At 41.2% G+C, this 21,725-nt stretch overlaps 1 protein-coding gene across 13 annotated transcripts in view; it reads right to left on the bottom strand.

Annotated features, from left to right (window-relative positions):
- MEIS2 (Meis homeobox 2) overlaps positions 1 to 21,725 on the bottom strand; it is a 288,920-nt gene that overhangs the window by 7,001 nt on the left and 260,194 nt on the right. The gene's annotated exons all lie outside the window — the stretch shown is intronic.

Genomic DNA, 21,725 nt, shown 5'->3' with positions numbered 1-21,725 from the left:
TTATCAGCATCAAATCTGTATGCTTTGTTTTGTTTGTCTTTTCATTCTTTTTTTACTTCGGCAAAATTTCAATATAAAAACTGAGAACTACAATATAACTTGCCAGGTTAGAAATGCGCATCTCATATAAAAATATGTACAACAGTACACTTGACTTTAAAAACAATTCCCAGAAGCAAAAGTATTTGTCCAGCTAGGATCGAACTAAGTTTCACTGAAGACATTATTTATTTTTTGTTGTTGTTTCATCCTAGGCGATTCAGCTCCCATTGCAGCTGCCCATAAATGAGGACCAGGCTTTGCTATTCTGTGCTTTCACAAGGTATTGTTAGGTCAGCAAAGCCATCAATTAGGCTGTCTGAAGTTTTATCACCAGCACAGCAGCAATAAGTGCTGGCCCAGAAAGAACTTCTGCTCTTCTGCAACTCCTGCAGTTTAAGCCTGTAAAGTCAAGGGTCATTTGGAGGTCAGTGCCAGCTGGGGGCGACCTTTTCAACCAAGAGTGGGACACCCAGGGCAGAGAGCATAAAGCAACTTCCAACCATAAACTGGGGCACCTTTCAACTTGACAGAAAGAGGGGATTGCAGGTACATGTGTTTAATATTAGGCCTCAAATAACTTCTTCTCCAATCAGGTACCATGGCTAAAGCAGCGTTCTCCTCATCTGAACATTAGGCAAAGCCCATTATTCAGCAAGGAAAGCCTGGATTTAATTTTGTGTGTAATCCAAAAATAAGTGCTTGCATATTTCCCCATTAAGTTAATACGTAACAAACCACAGCAGATAATATTGTTCAAACTAACCTCAGTAATTTTTTTAAAAAATTAATTGCTTAGTTAAGATCATTTTCTGTCATTCATGACACGCACTTGTTCTCATCTCTGTTGTTTTTATCTCCATCTTGTGTGCTTTAGGAATACTATAGTCATTATACTCTGTTTTGGCCAGCATTTTTCAGTTTAGATTCCAGCTAGAGATCCTTAAGAATGCTAATGAAGTTAAACATCAGATCTAAATCCTCTTCTGAAATACTAAATATTACTATCATCTGAAGTAGTTTCTTTGCACTATGCATTGGCTAAAGCTGTGATTTAGCTCTTGTTGAAGTTAATAGTAATTTCAGTAGATTTGATATAAAGCTAATTAATATCACAAAACTAACTTTTTGCTGGCCAACTAGAGCTCTATGGTTTGGATGCATGTAATAATAGTTCATTTCTTTGAGAAGATTAAAGCCCATTTTGCAACTATAGATTTCTTTGAAAACATTTCCTGCATTGTATACTAGTGGGAATTCTATCCAACAGATGATGCATATACGTGCCAACAATTGCATAGGGATAGTCTCTATTGTTTTTACACATCAAAGACATTGCATGCTACTTAAATACACCTTGGTTGTCAAAAATGCCCTGCTTTTTAATCAGAAGCAAATGCCAAACATTAAAGACACATTTTATAACTTGCTCGTCTAAATAACAATGATTTCTGTAACTCAGACAGTCTTGCTAACTTTACACTGTGACTTCAAGGCATACTTCTACCCTCCACGACAAAAGTCTTTGATAGAACTTAATTTGCTTAGTGGCTTTCCAGTAACATGGCCATGCTGACCAAATGTCTGTCCTGAGCCTTCTGCAGTCAGCATGCCTTTTATCAGCTGAAGCTAACGCCAAGAGAGATTACCAGAAAAGCCTGGTAAGTCTGTTTTCTCTTCTATTAGCTTCTATTAGTGCATGCAGATGGCAAGTTTTAAGGAATGAAACAAGCAGGCACTGTATTTGGGAAGGAACACACAACAGATTTTCTTCCACTTTGAGCCTTGCTGACCCTTGCTTTTTTCAAACTAGCCACTGGTAAGGTAAACTAAATTGCTTTTTCAGTTTTTATTTCAGTCCCAACCACTTTTTATTATTTACATCTGGTGGCCCTCTTATTTATGTGCCTTTCCACTTCCTTACAACACTCCCTTACTCACAGGACTGCAATGCATTATGGTTCTTCATTCTCAGCAGGAGAACGCTACACTGTCTTCAAACAAATAATTAAGGGGAAGGTTAAAGGGGTTCACCTAAAGGTCATATCTTTGGATAGTCATCAGAATGTATACATTAATTAAAATAGGGACATCCTCTAGAGTTTTTTTCCAAGGGAGTTCACACAACAATGCAGAACTCTTAGACAATCCATAAACTGTTGATCAAAGAGACACAACGCTTGATTTTTAAAGTAAAAAACACAATCCATATAATACCTTTTATTAGGCTCAATCCAATAGCACATAACCATACTAAGTTAATATATTCTTCAGGTTATCAGACAGAACTGTTAGATTTCAAAATTCTAGAAAATGTCTGTGCATTTGTAAATGTAGCACTCACTTCCAAAAAAAAGAAGAAGCAAGCACATTCACTTTTTTAAATTTAAGAGAATTAGCAAAAATGTTTATCTGGGTGAACTGTTAATTGATTCAACAGATATTTTGTGAGGGAACAGTGAAAGTTCTAGGTCAGTGGTTCTCAACATCAGAGGCAGGGCAACCGGAGTAGGAGCGTGCACAGAAGGACAAATCACCTCGGAAGAGGGACACAAAAGTCCATAGACAATCTTTAAGCAAACAGAATAGAAGACCCTTCCTTTCCAGCAGCAGCAGAATTTTGTAGCCTCAAAAACTCCTAAACTAATCATAAAAACTGCAGACAGGCAAGTATCACAGGACTTCTCAACATTCCTTAGCTGGTTGGTTTTAGTAAGGAGCCTGAGATATTCTGTTCTCATTATTTGTCAGTGGCAGTACTTTTAAGGCTAAAAAATGCCAAAAATAGGTAGTCAAAGTCAGTACTTGGCAAGATGAAAGAGATGATGGCTGAGAAGGGTGTGGTCTTGAAAGACATGGAGCTTCCCACATTTGATGGGGATCAGCTGATTCAGAAAAAAGAGTTTCCCGGAGTGATTCTTACTCTATGATTCATGGAGAGCCACATTTACATTCATCAAAAGAGTCACATGACATCTGTATGCTCTGTGCACTACCCCACCAAACACACACACACACGCATGCGCACACACACACACACACACAAATATAAGATACAACTAAAATGAAATATAGGCCTGTAATATTTTAAATCCACAAATACTCCTAAGTGTATAGGGTTGCCTCTCCCAACCACTGCCAAAACTTAGGCCGTTTCCACACGGGCGAAATATGACGTCGTGGAAACAGGAAAAGAAACATCAGAGCGAGAGCGTTTGCACGCATAGCGGCGGAGGTGCGCAGTCGCGCCGTCGCGAAAACGCTTAATCGGCGCGAAGACGCCGTATTCAAAAAACACTTAGAAGCGCTCTTTTTCCACATGTGACGCACCGACGCCGCAGTTGTGCGAACTGCCGCCACGGAGCCGTTCTCAACAATGGCGACTGCCAAAGGGCCAAGCTTGGTTACCGTCCCCCCCCCACACACACACGTTTGTCCCTGGTGATTTCCCTGCATGGTCAAGCACCTTTCCCAGATCCATGTCGCCTGTGCAGATGGTGGCTGCCCATACACACTCTGGTCTCACAGGTAACATGAACTGGGACTGACAGTAGCTGGGAGGGGAAGCAATGACAGATGGGGGACGGGCAGGACATCAGGGCAGTAACGTCAGCCAATCGCGCTGCTTCGCGAGTGCACAGCCGCAACGGAGCGTGGCGAGACGCCGCTTCCGCAGCGCTTCCGTGAGAACCGTCACATTTCTGCGGGGCTCCTGACGCATGCAGCTCCGCCTGTCTGTGTGAACGCTTTTTTGCGGATGCTTTGCTATTTACGACGTCATCGTGTCGCTCCTTTTGTCTGTGCGGAAACGGCCTTAGCTAGCCCTTGTATATCTGGAGTGAGAGAAAGGGCTTTCCTCTCTGCTTTTTCACTTTCTTTTTAGTATGAGACACAGTAACTAAGATGAAAGGCATATGGAAGAGAACAAGCTGGCTGTGGAGAAAGGGAAATAAAGTTATCCTCCCCCCCTCACATATATTGACAAGAAGGATAACTGCATGCTTGTGAACCCTTGGAAACTGCACCTTTTAAAAACAAAGTAAGTGTAAAGCAACAGTAAAGTGTCCAAACTGGACTAGGCCATGTAGGAAATGTATTTTTAAATCCTTTTCTCTGTGCCGTTTTTCTAAGGCAAATTGTCACTGGGAGTTGCTATTTGGGCATGGGCAGGTGGGAAGGGAGGAGGAGGACAGGGTCTCTAAGTTTGCAAGTCTTTAGAGTGCAACAAAGGTATGGTCTTAAGAGTCAGAGTTCACGTTATGGTGCACAGGATTGCTTAAGGCTTCTGCTTTAAATATTTATACCCAACCCTTTTCTCTTCTGATAAGCTATCAAGAAGTGGAGACCTATTCTGTAATGTCGGCGCTGGTTTATACAGGATTCACAGAGGTGTAAAACAACAGTAAAGCAATGGAATAAAAATTCCCTGTCCATGATATCAAGTTTTCAATTAAAGCAACATGTCTAACATGACAAACTTTCCCAAATGAACCTTCAACCTTAAGTGAGGAAGGGTACTAATCACCCATAAATTGAAGGGGGTTCATGAAGTCGTGCCCGTAGGGTCGCAAGGAAGAGGCGAGACGCGGAGATATCATCCGGTGGAGAGAGCCAGCAGCAGGAAGCGCAGGATCCTTGGATCTGGCAACTCTCCCGTGTGCTAGTCCCTGGCACCTTTTATTAGGGTTTCTCTGGGGGCGTGTAAAGGGGTCGGATAGGCGGGAGATCGGGAGAGCGGGAGAGCGGGAGATCATCATGTGATGCATGATCTCATCGGGCTGCTACGTGCAGGAGGAAGCGTCCGTGTCTGGGTCTAATCCATACCTGGGGGCAAGAGCCCTTTTGTCCCTTTGTCTGGGACACCTGGTGACCGTGAGTCAGGTAGTTCATGACCTGTGACTCACGGGGGAACGGGGGGTGGGGGGGCGTGTGCACCCAGAAGGCCGTAGCTGGCACCGGCATTCCAAGCGCTCTATCTACGGTTCTGCTGGGTTCGCGGGTTCACCCCTACAGGTTCATATGTTCCATCAGAGTAATTTGAACCCGAAACTGGAGACTGAATTCTCATTGTCAGGCTGAAAATATGGTAGGGTACCACTATTGTTAGGAAACTGGATAAATAGAAGTATTGGGACAGTAGAAAAGAGTTTGTTGCAAGAGTTTGTTGCTGTCACTTATTTTCTGGATGCCAGTGCTGGATGTCAGCACGGATAGCACTGGATGTGCCATGGGTATTATAATAGATGGAAGCCAGAACAACGGTGGGTAAGACAGACACTGATAAGTTCTCAGAATGCTTTGTGATAGGTGACATTAGTGACGATATGTCTATAATCAGCAACAGGTATTAAAGCAAACTTAAACAAATAATATACTCTTTCTTAGGTTCTTGATCCTTTCAAGAGGAGGATCTTTCTGGAAAACCCAGGACAGCCAGAAGATCTTCCCTCTGCTAGCAATAAGCAAAGGTTTGTAAACATGGGAAATATAAGAGTCTCTTATCTCTATGGTCACAATTTCCTCTACATTTAGGGTAGTCCAGAACATGCAATTGCATGTTACATTGCAAGGAGGTTACATTGCAAAGAGATATCAGTTTGCAGCTGTTACAGGAAGAATGTACAGAAAGTTACTCTTGGTATATCCACAAATGATGTGGGATTGTTATGGTTGTTATGTCCTTAAGATTGTTAGGATTGTTATGTCCTCAGAAAATGAATAAATTGGCTTATCCTTTTAAAGATGGTGTTGTGGTATCAGATGCAAGGTGGTATAACAGAAAAGTACAAGGATGAAAAGGAAGCGGTATAGATAGTACAGAGGAAATGTAGTTGTAGGATTACCTTTTTCACATTAAATGACTGAAATGTAACAAACCTTAGACAAGGTGCACTGGTTTGATGTGGAACTTCTACCTTTTCTCCAACTGTTGACTAAAGAATCAATGGACCCAAAGTAAGTAGTAGGTGATCTTTCAAGTACTTTGAAAGTGTATTGAGAAGACTGCTTAACAGCTTCACTCTCAGAAGCAGGACTTTCACTGGCTGATTATGCATGGAACACTTACCTCAGGGCTTTCCACTGTGCAGTGGGCTTGCATTCATATGCATGGAAACACTCATTCCTGGGCATGCAATTTTTTGATGGATGGAGTTAAAGGAACCGGCCCTGGTTCCTTTAATTCCACACATCAACTTATTTTTAAAGGCACAGATCTTTAAGGCACTTATGCTTACTCTTAAAGGCACAGATCTCATTATACTTGGTAGTTAGAATTGCTGGCTTAGCCTTTACACTGCAATTTTATTAATATTGCTGTTCCAAAAATAACCCCCCCCAAAATGAAAGAGCAAGGCAATTCTCTGAACCACTTGCTGCCAAAGAAGGGGACATTGTGCTATAGCCAATATTCTCTCTCCCCCCCCTTCCTGCTGCTGTTGCTGCCAGAGGACAGAGAGGCTTAATATTTCCAAGCACTCACAATATATCAAGATGAGAAGGTGGAGGTAGCTGTGTTTTGACTAAGCCTATGTGAGTGATCTTCTTTTCCGTGAGCCGGCAACATGGGAAGGATGGGCGAGGGGGAAGGCATGCAGCATGAAAGAGTAGGAAGGTGGAGCTATGTAGGTTGGCTGTGGGTGGAGGGAAGATGTCCGGGGCAGAGCTGTGCTCACTGACTAATCTGCCAACTCTGATCGCAAAGCAAAATTAAACTTGTGCTACAAGTGGTCTCACTTGCTGCAGAGAGAATGGAAAGTGGATGTGGGGCTTGAGGAAATACATCCATACAAGAAATCTAGCTGCAACAAACATTCGCCCCCACCATGCAGCAGAAACCTTGTGCATAATCAATCAGTGAGATCAAAGGTGATGGTAGTTTTGACTATCAGAGAGAAGGGGACTGAACAGTTATCTGCATTTACGGTTCATATGTTGATCTGAAATTACAGCTATAAGTGTCTTTATACACAAGGTTGCTCTGATCCAAGAAGTTTGACCAGTAAACTTCAAGCAAAATGAACAGATGTCCACCTTATGCTTCTTTTTAAGAAAGATAATCTGGAATGCTGCTTTACACAGCAATCAACTTAGAAAACAAGGGCTGTGGTGGCTCACAGTGCACCTGTTTCCAGTTCAGTAACAGAGTTTCTGCTTTAGCTACATCTAGATTGAATTACTGGACTGTGCTATACTTTGGGATACCCTTGAAGAATGTCAGAAGCTGAAGCTAGTGCAGAATGCTGTGGCTGATTGCTGGGAGGGCCTACTACCAGATGCATGTGACTACAGCAAATATACTAGTTACCAATCTGCTCACAAGCCCAATTCAAAGTGTTGGTTTTGTCGTTTAAAGCCCTACATGGCTTGAGGCCAGGATATTTGAAGGACTGTCTTCTTCTATATATTCCTGCCTGGAGAGGCTGTTCTGACTGTTCCACCAATCAAAGAAAGTCCTTGTTGGATATACAAGAAAGAGCCTTTTGGTGGCAGCCCCAATATTATGCAACAACCTTCCCAGGGCTTGACCTCCTCATTTTGAAGACAGTTTTATGCTCCCCCTTCCAACTCTATGATTCTATTTAGGACTGCATTTAACTGATTTAGTTTTTAAGTACTGGCAGTACCAATTGAGATTTTAAATTGTGGTATTTTAGGTTTGTGTGTGTATTTTTAAAAATAATTATTTTATTTAAATTGGAAACAACCTTGAGTTCTGAAAATAGTCTTGAGTTCTGCAAACAAATAATTAGAGCATCCCACCTCACCCCCAAAGTCATAAGCCCACTGGAACATAGGAATCACAAATTCAGAAGCCAGAGTCCTATTTTGTCTACTAAAGAAAAGCAAAACTCTCCCATATATTCATTTGTGGGAAGATTATGAAAGAAGAAATAATGGACCAAAACTAAGTAGGGCTTTACATTATGAGCCTTTGTTTTGAATTAGTCTTGGATATTTGTACCTATAATTATTTCATCCTCTGATGCACTAGTATCTCTTTGATTCTCAAATTAACCCTGGTTTAGCTTTCAAGAACAGCTATTGTTTCCACAGTATAATCTTCACTGGAATCCCCAAATAAGGGTGTATCACTGTAAAGTTCATTAAGGCATGAATGACAGAAATTATGTCTCTGTCTTCCAGTAGAGGCCGCAGCCAGTTAGTTACCGGTCAAAGCTAGAAAAAGATGTCCTGAGCCATAGCCAACACATGAGAATCCAGGAATATGGTTCGATCCAGAAGCACCTCCAAATCTGATTTTCAAGAAAAAAATATGACTCCTTCCAAAACAGTTTTCACTCCTTCCAGCTGGTCCACAACGTTTCATTTTGTTTACACTTAGTATAAGATTATTCAACTTTATCCAGTTCATTATAGAACATTATAGATCCGGCTGGCCTCAACAAGGGCCAGGGTTTTTACTGCCCTGGCCCCTACCTGGTGGAACAGGCTCCCTAAGGAGACCAGGGCCCTGCGGGACCTTCAGAGTTTCTGCAGGGCCTGCAAAACGGACCTGTTCCACCAGGCTTTTGGCCAGCCGGGATGACCATCTGACCCTCATACTATCTTGGTCTCTATCATGGGTGGGAATGGGGTTGGGATAAGTCGCCATCTGCAAATTTTAAATTGTTTAAATTCTATGAATTTAATATTGTTATAGATTGTTTTTATATTTGTATTTATATGATGTTGATGTACACTGCCCTGAGCCCTCCGGGGGAGGGCGGTTTAAAAATGGAATGAAACAAACAAACAAACAAACAAACAAACAAACAAACAAACTTGGACATAGGTTCAGAATACATTCAGCCTTATCTGGACAAAAATAAATAGATGAAACAGAGTTGTATGTCATCTGCATATTGTTAAATAAAACAAAAAATAGGTACAGTGCTGTCAAATCAGCTCTCAAAAAGAATTATAAATTATACTTCAGGTTACAACCATGCTACAAATAGTCTTAGATGACAATGCAAAAAGGCAGTGCACGTTTCATATAGACATATAAATGGACAGACATGCAATATGAACCCAAAATTCATGGGGAAGGAAATATCCCTTCAAAACCTATAGTCCAAATTGAGCACCCAAACATTAAATGTCCTAGAAGTTCAAGTGGATGAGACCCCTGATTCTATGCCCATCTCGTGGAAATATTAAATTCACTTCCCCAGCATTGATTATAGGTTCTTGTCCACAATGTTCCCGGGATCACAGTGTAGTAAATACAATTCAAGTTCCATAGAAACTTTATTACAAAGTATGTCCCATCAGTGTGTGGCTAAAGGTCAAACTGCATGGTTTCTGGTGTCTCTGGGGAATGATCTTGAACTAGAGATACATGTGACCATGCTGGTTTTGCAGGACCTTTCAGCAGTTTTTGACAGAGCAGTCACCAGACAGTATTAGACCATTTGCAGGGCTGGGACTTGAAGGCACTGCTTTCCAGTATTTTCATTCCTTGGAATGTACTTTTGGGTACCAAATGTTTCATCCAGCATGGGTTGTCCTGGAGGTTACTATGAGGATTTATCCTGACACACCTGTTTAACTTTAGTACAGTTACTAGGATAGATTATCCAGAACTTTGGTGTGCCATGTCACCAATATGTTGATAATCCACAAAAACATTTCTTACATACAGTTTTATGACTTTGCCCCAAGTTTGCAGTTTTAGGGCACAAATCATATACAGATGACTTCATAATGAACAGAGGACATTCCTTTGCCTACCATCTATCTGCTCAAAATGCTTCCCCTCAACTGCTTTCCCATTATAAAAATAAATAAACATGAAGAGCTGTATTCTTGCCCAGTATGGAGAGAGGTAGCTAATATGGCCACTTCCTTGTGAAACTACCTACAAATGCTTTGCATTATAAAAGAAATATTTCTGGAGAAAAATAATGGACCTATTTTTAAAAACTTTCTATATTTTTTACTTTAATAAACTGCAGTAGGAACGGCAATGGGGGTTCTGAACCAGTGCCTGAAAGAATTAAACAGAACTTTGTCCAGTGAAAATTAAGTTGATTTTGGTATTATGTACATGGAGATACCTTATACTGAATCAGACATAGGTCCATCAAAGTCAGTACTGTCTACTCAGAGGCTCTTTCTGCATGAGCCAATAGAAGTGGGGGGAAGGCAGGTTACATGAACCTGCCCTCCCCCTTTGCACAGTCCATGGGACAGCTAAGCACATTGGCCAGAGTGTGCACCTTCGTACAAAGGCACTTTTTCTTCTTCTTCCCTGCCTGGCTTCTTTGTTTCCCTGCCTGACTTCAAAGCGCAGCTTCGCAGGCAGGCAGGACCAACCCTCTGGGCCATGAGATGGCCCATTTCCCCTGCATGGCTCTGCATATGGGAGCCAGGCAAGAAGTTGTTGAGAACCACATTATGCAACCACCGTGTTAAAACAAAAGAATCTCACACAACGCGATTGACAAAAAACCCGAGTGTGGGGGGAGGAAACGCGAAACAGATGTGTTAGGATCAGGATCCATGCAAAGTTCTCCCCAAGCCGTTTTTTTTACCAAGTTCATCTTGGTTTAATTGGCCTGTACAGAAAGGGCCAGAGTCTCCAGGGTCTCCAGCAGAGGTTTTTTCATATCAACTACTACTTGGTCCTTTTAACTGGAGATGCCAGAGATTAAGTATGTGACCGAACAGGGTCCTAACAGCTGGAGAAAGAGTGTTCCACCAGGCGGGGGATTTTTCCGCCCCCCATGTGACCAGAATCAGTGCACCTGGTAGGTTGCGCACCTCCCGTCCCCTGGTGGCTTCGTCACTGGCTGGCTCTACCATGAGACCGATGTAGATAGTCACTTCAGGTAATGAATTTTGTGCTTTAAAAAACTTCTGTCCCATTCATCCATCACAACATTCCCATCTGCCTGACCCTACCTCTCCTTTGTTCTTGCCGCCACCACTCAGCAGCTGGAATTGTTAATCATAATGATTTCCTAACTTCTTTTAAAACAACATGGCAAGCCATTTATATTTTTAAGGGCTTCTCAACTTCTCCTGAGTTTTTTTCACTTTTATGAGAGCTGCACCACTATTTTGGTTGCCTAAACAACTACAGTAATTGGCACAGTTGACAGTACAATAGAAATTATTTAAACTTTAAGATTATGGGAAGATACATGTGGTTTGCTGCTCTGTTTAAAAGACAGCTATGGGAATTAAGAGAGAAGAGAGATTTGTTACTCTAGCTATAGAGGCTGTGGGGGCAGGATGGGTGTGGAGGTAGCAATGAGGTATGAATGTACTGAGGAGGTGCTGTTGGTCAAATCCTACATGATTTATCTATCATGCACTGTAGACACTTCCCCCTTTAATAATTTCAGTTTCTTCATGCCATACAGAGATTCAACACCAATGTGGTGGAAAGGGAACTGTAGCCATTTGTGAAGATCCTATTCTAGAGGATGACTAGTGGTTGTTAGGATATCCTTCATAGTCAAAAGACAAAAAATATATTCTGGAATCCAGTTGGATTAAAAAATCACGACTGGTCTGCCACCAGATTTAAGTTCTGATTTTTCTTAACAAGACTGTGCTGGTATGGATGTTGTGGAAGGTGCAGATCAGTACACTAGTAGAATGTCATCCTGTTTCTCGTTCCAAATCATAGGTTCACAGACTCATAAATATCTTGCATAGAACTTATAAAAGGACTAAGCAAGCAGTACCATTGTATGGGCTATTCTCATATCTGAACCTCATATGACACTGAAGAACTAGGTTGGAGTCCAGTAGCAATTTAGAGATGAATACGATTTTCAGGGTCAAAGTTTCCTTCATCAGATACCTGACAGCTTTGACTCTCAAAAGTTTACAGCCTGAAAATCTTGTTGGTCTCTAAGATGCTACTGGACTCAAATTTAGCTTTTCTACCATAGATCAACATAGATCAACATGAAACTATCTCATTTGACATTAGGTATCCTGCTAAATAAGCTGGACCAAATCTGCTCCTATCCCAGTTTCAGATATACATTTTAGTTGCTATGTCTTCATGCTATGAGGAGCTTTAATATTTGGAAATCAGTATTTCTTCTTATTTACTAGAAATTGAAACAAGCCCAACATTGTTCCACTGAACAGTCTTCAGATGATTATGACTTTGATTTAATATCAAATGGGTCAGATTCTCATCAGCTACTCAAAAGTATTTTTAATCACTTTCCCATTATCCTCTACAATTCATTAATCTCGATTCCTTGGAGATATTCATTTCCTAGCACTAAAAACAGTACAGGGATAAAAAAGAGAGAGAAGGGAGACTAGTATTTTCAGTCTTGAATAGTAGCATGCGAAAACAGTAATAATTCATTCACAATACGTAAGAAACATTTTTTCCTCAGGTTTTTGTTTCAGCTCACTGTATGGCACTGACATTTTCAAAAGAGGGCTGGCATGCCTTAAGCATGCAAAACAAATCCAAATTTGTTCACTTTTAATGGAAAAATTAATCTTTGGCCAAATGACATTTCAAAATTTGGAGTGTACAAATGACATGGGTCTCGTTGAGAACTTTAATCATTTTAAATTTGAATAGAATCCATTTTTATTTAAAAGTCATCCTATTTTTGAGCAAAACACTTTGGATAAAATCTTGCATGGTCACAGTGCATGAGTGCCATGGCTTCAGACAAGATTTTTTCCACAAGGAATATCAATGCATCCCATCTCAGTTCTTGCCCCACTCCATTCCTAGTAGGTCCTGCAAAAGGCAGCTGCATTAATACAATACTGTTTTATTATAAACAAATATGTTTTGCACAAAGAAACCAGGTATATTTCAATTGGGCACACCACAATGACATATGCATTACACATACATATGAAGACCCTTCTGGCATTATGAATACATGAAGTTGCCTTAGACAGAGTCAGACCAATGGTCCATCAAGATCAAGATCACCTCTTCTGAGTATCTTCAGGGTCTTGGGCAGAGGCAGTGATGGGATTTAAATAATTTAACAACCGGTTCTGGTGGTGAGGTTCAAATAATTTAGCAACTGGTTGTTTACAAGCACCATTTTAACAACCAGTTCTGCCGATGTGGTGCAAACCTGCTGAATCCCACCACTGAACAGAGGTGTTTTATATCACTTACTACAGGATCATTTTAACTTAAGATGCTGGGGTTGAATTTGAGACCTTGTACATCCAAAGCTACTGAACCACAATCCCTCCATTGAAATAATTTGCCTCATACTTTTAAACACTTCACTATGTTGCATACTAGTGGGTTCACTCACTCACTTCCCAGCGCCTCAAGTGGACTCAGGTTGGACCAAGTGTCACACCAGCCTCTGGTCTGACAACTGGTCCTTGACCACAGTCTGCTTTTCTTCCCAGCCCTCCAGGCAGTGAACCTTAAATTCTCTCCCCTTAGCTTGGGACATACCCCTGGGCTCGTCTCCTGTGTCTGACCCTTCTGGACAGGTTCCCTTTAAATGTGACCCTGATGCTTCAGCCGCTCTTCTGTCAGAGAGGGGTGGGTGGGGCATCATTAGAGGCTCAAGAGCCAGTTCAGGCTCTCCCTGGGCTGCCATCTCAGGAGCTTCTGCTTTGGGCGGGTGTGGCTACACCACTCCTCTGGGTCCTCCGTCACCATCAGCTTGTTCCCAGCTGGGATCCCTCTCACTGCACTGGCTGCTGATGGCTTCTTCTGGCCAGCCATGCATCTAGCAGTTGCGGCCTGCCCCGAGGTTTGGCTGTTGTCACAAGTGCCAGCTAATGGCAGTCCCTCATCCTGCACTGTTCTGGGTCCGCCTTCTTGCTGCTGTTGTGGGCCTCCTGGCCTGAGCCAGCGTTACATTGATGCAGTGTGTGACAATTTTGATTTTCTCCCCGGCAAGTAAGGGTCCCTTTGGGGTCTCTGGGCTGCCCTGTTGCTGGAGTTGGCTGGGAAATCTGGGGAGCTGATGCTGGTCCCCAGACACAAGAAACACCTCTTGGGTTTTTCACCAGTGAATGTTAGGTTATTCCCTTAAGGATCAGCATTAAACTTTTGTTCATGCAACCTTATTCCTTTGGGAAAATAGTATAATCTGTTTCATGTAAGAGATAGCAAACCTGTGAAAGAATTGACATACGTTTAGCTTATTCTAAATACAGCTAAAAATAAATATCACACAGATTCAAAAACTACTGACTTAAAATAAACATATTGGATTTCAATTAAACACTTGAATTTGTCATTTTCTAATATATATTTCTATCAACAATACCAAAATGTGCAAATACACATTTTCCTTCATGCTTTATTTCAGTTCATTTCCCCTTCCTGTCATGCAAGGTCCATCCATAAACACAACATCATGAGATTCCCGGTGACCTTTGCCAACATATATACTAGAAAGCCATGAGATGGAGCCAAACTGTAGTGTTCTGATTGCAGCAAATACCCAGGACAAATGAAGCGATTTCTGGAAACATAATGTGCAGCTCAAATATATGCATGTTTACTTGGAGGTAAATCATACTAAGTTCAATAGGATTTATGCTCAAATAAATGTAGCCTTAGCATCTCAGATTTATAGGGAGAGTGTATACAATACTGTTTAATATTCTGTCACAAACAAACCTATCTTAAAACAAACACTGATCATAACTCGTCTAGTAATGATATCCTGGTATTCAGTAAGCTATTTGAATTTACAGGTGCTTCCTCATTTGTTATTTTCCCATTTTTAAAATTTAAAATAGCTGCAAGACTGAATGGTACCAATCCATTTTGCATTACAAAATTTATAATGGATAATGGAATAATCCATTACCCTGGATTATAAATATACAGTGAATCCCCACAGTGAATGAATAACCTGTTACAGAAATAAATAAATCTCCTAATATTAAGTACAATAAAGAATAGCTGCTACCCAAAGACATTGATAGCCACAGATTTTCATTATAAGCTTTCAAGAATTTTTAACCTATGCAGAAAATTATTTTTTATTTCCCCTGGAATTCTGAATGGTAATAAACACTATTCTGTGAATGTAATCACATCTGATGCCACATAACAAAACATCTCAGCAGGTCATGATTTTCAAAGTAATGTCTGCTGCTTTTCCATAATGCTATAAGATTATTCATGTGCAGTTATTTATCATACTGTAAAAGAGATCTTTCATAAGTACTTGAAAGGAAGGGAGGAGACAAACAGACAGACTTCCTTAGCTATTCATATCTTAAAGATAAAATGCCAAGTCAATAGACATAAGTCGTGGTATATTGCCTCATCTTGCACTTGATTTATTACAGATGGGAATCAACTAGAAACTGAATTACTTTGAAAGTTTTACTGCTGACGTTAAAATTCCAGGTCTGTATACATACATTTTATAGAGGCACTAAGTACAGCTTTGGCAAATTTGAAGCCTCTTATTTTGGGGTTGTGTACGTTGGAATAACCATATGATATATAAAATAGAAACATCTTGGATCATTTTTTAAACTATTAAATCCCTGGTTGGTTTCTTTTCTTTTCACTGGAGCTTAATTTTTTTTTCTAACAAAATCTATATTTTTTACAAAATTTAATCAAATAACTCCCAATGATGCACATTCATAGCCAGTTAATATTAAGTTTTTAAAATATACAATTACAAAGGCAGATTTATTTGCCAAGATAATTTCAGTTTGCTTTTTGATCTTTATGACATTATTTGATGGAAATTACCAGTTCACTCAGCGGAAACCAAGCTTGGTAATAACTTTACCCAAACATAGAAAGATGTTAAGGGACAAACTGCTAGATACATTTGAAGAGATCAAGGTGCACTTGCATGTCCTGTTCTATGGCTTTGTCTGATTAGCTTGTCATCTACCCTGAAGAAGATGTAGCCTGATTCTCCTATGCTGTATAGCAGGCCAGCTGTTAGCTGTCTGTCAAGCACCTAAAGTGGACAAGTAGTCCAGGAGCGAAAATGTCACTCCTTTGATCTGGCAAGGAGCAGCTGCTGATTTATAGAATAGGACTTTGTTATTCCGTTCTATTTTACTTTCTTTCCTAAGGCAGAACCACAAACTCCAGTAGAAAAAAAATGTGCCGTTCTCTGCAACATCAACAAGCTCTGACAACTGCAACAGGGTTTTTCTTGGCCCTAACAAAGCTCTCAGGCATCTCCTTTGACGCTCACCTTTTTTCCCCCTTCTTTTTGCAATGCGGTAGTTATTGTTTAATTCAGCTTCTGTAAATGGAATGGACTGTGGCCAGCAAGCCTGAGGCATAAACACACCTGTATGAAAGAAGCCTTATTGTAGCAACCATCTACAACCAACCTGCACATGCACTGCTGGTTCTTGAGTTCAGAAGCTTTGCTCCATTTTCCTGACAGAAATTTTTGCCCTAAGTGAACTACTTTTTTTGTCTCTACTGTCCTGTCTTGACCATGCTTGTATGTTTTTCGTGGTTATTAACATCTCCAAATCTGAAGGCGAAAGGATTACGACATGGAAACACATATTATACCTGCCCCTATGCTCAGTGGACTGTATGATATTTGATATGAACACCCCAAGTTTTACAAATCCATAGCCAACACAAACATATAGAACTCTGCATTGGAAACTTTACAGCACTAATGCCCTTTTTAGAGACATGGTCGTTACATTAGCTGCTACAAGAAAGTATATGGTACTGATTTATTAAGTAGTAGTATTAGAATTAAAGATATGAAGTGGGTTTTAATGCAATAAAAATATGCAATACTTACTCTGGCCTGGTTCTTTGGATGAAGGACCAGACCAGGTTATGCTTTAAACATCTTTCTCATACTATCAAGGTCAGAAGTTCTCCAGGGTCTTAAGAAAAGGATTTACATTTTAAAAAGAGATTCTGGAGAATGAACCTGGGACTTTCCACATTCCAAGCAGATACTCTACCTTTGATCCACAGACCCATCTACAAAGGAACAGATCACCTTTTATAAGGTGATCCTTATAAAATGATCCTCTCTCCCATAGATTTTGTAGAATTTCAGTTTGGGAACTTCCCATACAGATATAGGCCTCTTAGTATTTTTATTGTCCAGTCTTATTTTTTATCACCAGCAAATGTTTCCAGCTCTAAAAGTGTACACTACAGAGCAGATGCATACTGTTTTTAAAAAAGAATGTGTATTTATAGGTCATCCTATTCACATTCATTAATAGTGCAGTATTGGCAGTTACAGTAAAAGCTTCTGAGAGAGTGGATAGATGAATGAAGAGGCACATCAGCCTTAATGATTTCTAGTATGTAACAAATTTTAGAAGAATATGTGTATGTTATCCTTTGAAGACTTGAATGCCTTACGTATTTCCAAACTTGAAGCACTAAGTAATTTAGAATATCTTCATGCAGTGAGAAGACACTATGGGCAATTCCGCACATGAGTAAAATAGGTTCGACCCAGTTCCCTGAGAAGGGTACTGACCTAGGTCGAAGCCATTGTTGTTTCCCACTGCAACCAGCTTGATCCCAGCTCGGAGGGCGGAATCATCCTGTGCCTCTTCGCCACTCCGTTCCGATTGGCTACTGTTCTACGGCCATGTTTCGTCTATCCCCACACACGTTGTAAAAAAAAAACTGCCACAGGAATGCAGGGATGAAGGTGGCATTTTTTGATTGGCCAGCTGTACGATGCCCGAAACACTCAGCTGTGATTGGCTGAATGGGGGACTCCTGGCACCAGAGATTCTGCACTTTACTGGAATCGAGCTGAGTTCGAGCGTGAGTCCCTGAAAAAGTAGTAGTTCCCAACTGGAGTTGGAAATTTGACTGTTACAAGGGGCAAAGCTGGTACAAAACCACGTCGATCCCAGTGGTTGTGCGGAGCACTTAGGTCCAACGCAGCTCAAACTTAGGTCGATAACGCAAGTGCGGAATCGACCTATGTCTACTGATTGTTCTTAGATAAGGATACTCAAGACCCATTCCAGAGTTTTGTGTATAGAGATTATCACATGGATTGTTTCCCATTGGAAGAGCGCCTTTTCAATTTGCTTAGTTGGAGGGAAAGTATGTATGAGTGGAATTAGCCCCTTTGCTGAAGTGAACAGACATCGTAGACAGAAGCACTGCAGAGCCAGTGTACTGGTTAAAGATTGACAGAACCCAGGCCACACAGCCATGAAAACTGACCAGGTAACCTTAGCCCAGTCACTCTCATGGAGTTGCAGTGATAAAGGAGAGGACAGAAGAACCATGTGTACCTTGGAGAAGAGCAGGATAAAATACATTGGAAATGTAATATGAGGACCTGACACAGTTTACAGAATTCTCCTTTCCTCCATTTGATCAACACAACAACCCTGTGATACAGGTTAGGCTGAGAAAGTATGACAGGCTCAAGATCACCCAGTGAGCTTTCATGGCACAAGGGATTCAGACCTGAGGCTTCCAGATACTACAACACTCATAACCACTACCCAACACTCACTGTTTCGAAACAAAGATCACATAGACTGTGATATATCATAATGGTCAATTATTCATTTTTAATTCTAAAAAGTCCATTGGCCTTGTGAAGAAGCATGCAGTGACCCTAATTGGACCCTGAAATACAGACAAAAATACCTGGACTATTTAGACATATGCTTTTGCATATATAGATGATGTATATACGGGATCATTATCTAGATGTACATTTGTATGGCCAAATTTCCACTGAAAATTTAATCTAGATACAACCAAATTTCAAAAGAATCAGCACCTTTTCATCCAGGTTCCAACATCCTCACTGCAGCATGTTTCTAGTGAAGAAATCTAGGCCTGCCCCTTGGGGGAGGGGTGCCTGCTGTCAGGGGTGCAATTGTTAAGCTAGCAGCACCAAAATTTCAGAGTATCTCTAGGAGACACTCCTGATGATACCATCCGGGTTTGGTGAAGTTTGGTACATGGGGGCTAAAGTTATGGACCCCAAATGTGTAGCCCCCATCTACTATTAGCTCCCATTGAAAACAATGGGGGAGGGGGCACCCCCTTTGGACCAAACTTCACCAAACCTGGGTGGTATTAGTAGAGACTCTCCTGATGATACCACCCATGTTTGGTGAAGTTTGGTTCATGGGGGTCAACGTTATGGATGCTCAAATGTGTAGCCCCCATCTCCTGTTAGCTCCCATTGGAGTGTCTACAGGGATAGTGTCTACAAAAGACTTGAGGGTAAAGTACATAAATTCCAGGTTAAGGACAGAGACAGGGTATACAGGTGTCTCTATGCTAATAGTAGAAGCATTCGACCTAAAATGGGGGAGCTAGAGTACAGAGTTTTGAAGGAGGACTTTGATATAGTGGGCATTACAGAGACATGGTGGAATGAGGAAAACCAGTGGGATGCTGTTATACCAGGCTAGCAGGCTCTATAGGAAGGATAGGACAGGGCGCATTGGGGGTGGAGTTGCCCTTTACATCAAAGAGAGCATAGTATCACATAAAATAGACAATGCAAGGGGAGCTGGTTCCCCTACAGAATCACTGTGGATATCAATACCAGGTGTGAAAGACAGTTTAATATTAGGAATATATTATCGTCCCCCTGACCCAAGTGCACAAGAGGATTCTGAGATGGAAAAAGAAATTAGAGAGGCCAACAAAAACAAAAATGTAGTGGTAATGGGTGATTTTAACTATCCCCATATAAACTGGAAAAATACATGTTCAGGTCATAGTGCAAGGGAGAGAGCATTCCCTGGATATGCCTAAATGACTGTGGGCTTAGAGCAGATGGTTGTGGAACCAACCAGGAGAGGTGATCCTAGATCTAATTCTATGTGGGACCTGCAGGACTCTGGTGTAGAGGAAGTCCAGTGTTGTTGAGGACGATAGGGGAACAGCCACCACAATGCGTTGTATCCAGGATGATTCCCAAGTGATCTCAGCATGCAGAACAAGTGGCAACTACTAGATGTAGTTACATTCGCCTTCAGAAAGGGAAATTTCTCAAAGATGAAGGGGGGATAGTGTACAGGAAGCTGAAAAGGGAAAATCAAGAGAGTCAAAGAACTGTCCAGGATGCTTGGAGGTTATTTAAAAAACACAGTAATAAAGCTCCAGCTGGAAATGTGTTCCACAGGTTAGAAAAAAAGGCAGCACCCAGTCCAAAAGAAAGCCACCATTTGGTTAACAAGAGAGGTTGAGGGAAATTATCAGAAAAAAGAAAATGTCTTTTTTAGAAAAATGGAAGTCCAGTTTGGCTGATAGAAGAATATGAGAGGGAACACAAATGTGGTGGCAAAAGAGAAGCAAGTTAGCTGTAAGGGAGGCAAAAAAAGGATTATGAGAACGCATGGCCTTGAACATCAAGACCAGCAACAAACAGTTCTTCAAGTACATCCAAAAAGCTATAGGGAAGCCAGCAGAGGGAAGCGGTAGGCCCGGGTTAGGATGACAAAGGAACAAAGCAAGTGTACTAAAAGATGGCAGGGAGATTGCAGAGAAGCTGAATGAATTCCTTTGCATCTGTCTTCACCCAAGAGGAGGTGGAGAGGAACATTCCCTGCAATCTGAACCAGAAGCTTCTTAGGAGGCAAATCCGAGGGAACTAGCAAAGAGATAGTGGTAGACAAGGAAAGAAGTTCTTGGCAGCCATTGATTAAACTTAAATGTTACCAAACTCCCCTGGCCCAGATTGCATTCACCCAAAGAGTTCTTAAAAGAGCCTCCAAGCATGAAATTGCTGATCTTCTCACTTTAATATGCAATCTTATCCCTGAAATCAGGCTCCATCCCTGAAGACTGGAGATGGCCAATGTCACACTCAATCTTTAAGAAAGGATCTAGGGGGGACCCGAGGAAATTCTCACAGGCCAGTCAGTTTGACATCTGTTTCCCTGGTAAATTAGTAGAATCTATCATTAAAGATAAAAATTATAAAACATGTAAGGAAGAAGCAAGACCTGCTGAGAAAGAGGTCAGCATATCGGCTTTTGCAGGAGGCAAATCCTGTCTTTGCCAAAAGAGCTTACTTCAGAGTTCTTTGAGGGGGGTGTAAACAGGCATGTGGACAGAGATGTGAACCCGGGTGGGTGGACATTTTGTCTACTTGGATTTCCTCAAAAGAGCTTTTTGACAAAGTTCCTCACCAGAGACTGTTGGAGAAAACTCAACCAATGAAGGAATAGAGAGGGAAGTCCTTCTATGGATTAAAATCCATGGTTGAGAAACAGGAAACAAAGAGTGGGTGTGTAATGGGAAGTTCTCACAATGGAGAGATGTAGGGAGTGGTGTTCCCCAAGGATCCGTTTTGGGACCAGTGCTCTTTAACCCTATTCATAAATGACAGCCTGCAAAGTAGGGGTGGGTAAGCGTGCAGTGGCTAAGTTTGCAGGATGATGTACTAAATTAAGTGCGTAGGGTGGGTGGAGAACTTCACAAAGGATTTCGCGGCGAGCTCCAAGCGGACCTATGATAAATTAGGTGGAGTGGGCTCCAGAAATGGCAAGGTCTGCAGTTCAATGTAGCAAAAAATGTAAAAAGTGAGAATTGCTTTTGCAATAGGGGCAAAAAATCCAAACTTCACATACACGCTACAGTGCTATCAGTCACAGACCAGGAAAGTGATTTGGGTGTCTTAGTTGATAGTTCCATGGGAATGTCAACTCAATGCATGGCAGCTGTAGAAAAGGCAGAACTCTATGCTGGGGACTCATTAGGAAAGGAATTGATAATAAAACTGCAA

Source organism: Sphaerodactylus townsendi, linkage group LG02, assembly GCF_021028975.2.
Source record: "Sphaerodactylus townsendi isolate TG3544 linkage group LG02, MPM_Stown_v2.3, whole genome shotgun sequence".
Classification (NCBI taxonomy): Eukaryota; Metazoa; Chordata; class Lepidosauria; order Squamata; family Sphaerodactylidae; genus Sphaerodactylus; species Sphaerodactylus townsendi.
This window is presented reverse-complemented; position numbering and strand designations above follow the sequence as displayed.